Below are 3,426 nucleotides of genomic sequence, written 5' to 3'. Positions count from 1 at the left end.
TTGATAATAGTATTTTATGGCTTGGGAATTATTTGTAATTACGAGCTACGAGTATCAAGAAGGCGCCTCCATTTCCCCCCTCTGGGTATCCAGTTTCGGAGTGGCAAAGAGTTCTTCTGCCCAATGGAGGGCAATTAAAACGCGCAACAGCGCGCAAAACGCACGAAATGGAATTAAAAAGGCATCTTGTTATTAATTAGGGAGAACAGTAGCTGACAGATATAAAATGTTGGCTAATTTGAGATATATATTCCTTTAGCTGTCGCGACTGCGTCCTGTCCTCCTCCTCCGTTCTTCCATGTTATTTGCTGCCTCTCTTTTATTTTTATTCGGCCAGCGAAATTCGCGATAAAGCGAAATTCAATGTCTTTAGCTTATAATTGGCAAAGTCAGTCGCAACGTCTTCGACCCGGCAACACAAACGACAGACGACGATGAAAAGATACAAGATACATTGCCTCAGCTCTGCAGAATGAATGTCTGTGCTCTGCCTGCCTTCCCTGCATTTCAGACAAAACCAGGCAAAACTTTGTTGACAAAATGCTGCTTAATTTTCTATCATTAATATTTTCAGATTCTGTTTTTAGCTTTCAGTTTCGTTTCGCGGATCGTTATCAGCGCGCCAACTTTTACCTCCTCATGAATATGCCGAGAGCTCAAAAAGATATTATAAGTAGTCAAAATTTCAAATTAGCATAACTTCCGTCTGCCAAATGCGCATATCAACGACTTATTATTCGCACTAATTGGACAGGCATTGTCTAACGACTTGCCACAGGAGGTGGCACACTCCCGACACTCCACCTCCGCATCCAGCAGCTTTTCCACAGCAGATCCCATCTAAGACATTTACTATTGTTCACCAGTCGCCAAATAGCGTGTGGCCTTGTTATACCCTATAAGCTATTGGAATTGATTATAATGTACGTTTAAGACTAATATAACTTAGTTGATAAAACTGTTTCCGTATTTTAATATATAGTCAAATGTGACTACGAATACACATACAATATGCAAACGCTTATTTATCTATTTTTTTATATATTTATTTATTTATTTATTTATTTATTTATTTATTTATTTATTTATTTATTTATTTATTTATTTATTTATTTATTTATTTATTTATTTATTTATTTATTTATTTATTTATTTATTTATTTATTTATTTATTTATTTATTTATTTATTTATTTATTTATTTATTTATATATTTATATATTTATTTATTTATTTATTTATTTATTTATTTATTTATTTATTTATTTATTTATTTATTTATTTATTTATTTATTTTTATTATTTTAAACACATCTATTTAGACTCTAAATTTTATAGTAGAGGATATCTTCTAGTCGTTTCCTATCATCATGAACACTCTTGTTTATTTCTGTTTTTGTTTCTGCCTTTTAACGCTCGATTTGAAATAATTTCGGTTTGGTATGCAATGAAATTATAAAATTCCACAAAATGCAACAACAAGCATAACAATAACTACAGCAGCACCAAAAAAAATCAGCAACAAACAACTGAACAACAACTAAAATAGCAACATGCTAATAGACGCAGAGTTATCGGAGCTCAGCGATCTTCAACAAACAGAACACCGCGTGCAAATTGATTTTCGCTCTTTGCATGCAAATTTCAATCAAAATTAATTAGTTAACATTTTTATTGTTGAACAAATGAGCAAAATTAATTTGCATGACTATTAAAAGGAATGACTTTCGTGCAATAAATAATGCCAGCCAACCAACAACAACAACGCAAACTGTGAGCGTACAACAACTGTAAAAAAAGTTTTTTTTGAGACACAAATATATAAACATAGAAAACAAACAAGTTAACAAAATATATTTAGATGTTAACGAAAATCAAATACTCTACCATTTAAGTTTCGAAAATTATGGATGAACCAAATTAAAATTAAATAAATGACTAATGCATACAAAATGAAAAATATCATACTTTATTAATAATATAATATAATAATAACAATATTGTATAACTGATATCACAATGAATTAAATGAATTTTCATGCCAATTATAAATTATTTATAATTAATGTGCTGTGTTTCTTACCTTTTTCGTCTTGCGATTCTACTAAAATTTTCTCAGCAGGATTAATGATGTATTTTATATTGTTGTCTGCATAATGTGACTAAATTTATTTCATAAGTCAAAACATTAAAACTATTCTCAATTTTTAATTTAAATTATATTGTTGAATTGTTGGCAATGAATCAATAATTTTAAATAATTTTATTTCTGTAGTTGCGACAACAACTACTCAAGTCGATCGCAGTTTTGTAGTATCCTACATTTTGTTTAGGGTATATCAAAATATTGCTCCATTGCCCGCTTAACACCTGATGCGATGGGACGCAACTCTGGGGCACAATTTATGGGTGCGCTACCACAACACTACAAAACTATCGAGTTACAAGGCAACAAGACAACCTACAACATGTTCTGCAGTGCTAAGGCAGTTTTTGGGATCTACCGAGAGTCGCCTATATGTTGATTTTGTTGAACGTGCCACGTTTGTGGCAGCTAGGGACTCTGCCAAGTGGCAATATCATTTTGTTGTAGAATTTATCGATCTATATATATGTGTGTGTGTGTGTGTGAGAGGGGGGAGGGAGGAGGGGCATTAGAGATGCTATCATTGATGGCTGACCCAATTTGCTGCGCTGTTTATGTTTATAACTAGTTGATTTAAATGAAAGAAAAACTATACTCATATGCCCAAGAAGTTTTACGAGCATCTTCTTGTCTGTCTTATCAGTAAGATCTGAGGAGCATGTGATAACAAATGCTAGTGAACTGGAAATCAACAATCCACATTCGACAATCGACAATGGATACAAAGCAAAGGCCTCGCATAAAATTATAATCATTTTAAAGGTCAGAACTGACTGATGAAATCAGTTTAATTTTCGAAACAACATTTTGAGATATGCGAGACAAATGAGCGAAGCTGCGAGTCAACTTTTAGTAAAATGCTATAAAAAATTATAAAAAAAATAAAAAGAAAACAGTAAACAGAAAACGGAAAATGTTGCTACTGTGCACGCAATCCAGTGGATCAATAGCCTGCTCTTGGAGTGCTAGGGACGGACTCGTGCGTATGCGTGATATAAGATGGCTCGGGAGTTGTCAGTGACAAACGTTGTACATCAAATCATAAAAGCCAAACGATAATTTTATGCTGCCAATTTGAAGAAACATGCAACAGCAAGTTAGAGTCGGAAGCGAGCGAGTGGATTGCTTAAATAGTTGTTAATTAAAACAAGATTCTTCAGAGTGAACTCAAAGTTTTTCCGAGAATCAATTAACAAACGTTGCTGGCTGCACATTAACCAATTAACTGCTAATCTAATTTTATAGATAGATAGGAAAGGATAGAATGGAATAGTAAAGATT

This window comes from Drosophila innubila, assembly GCF_004354385.1.
Source record: "Drosophila innubila isolate TH190305 chromosome 3R unlocalized genomic scaffold, UK_Dinn_1.0 2_E_3R, whole genome shotgun sequence".
NCBI classification, from domain to species: domain Eukaryota; kingdom Metazoa; phylum Arthropoda; class Insecta; order Diptera; family Drosophilidae; genus Drosophila; species Drosophila innubila.
This window is presented reverse-complemented; position numbering follows the sequence as displayed.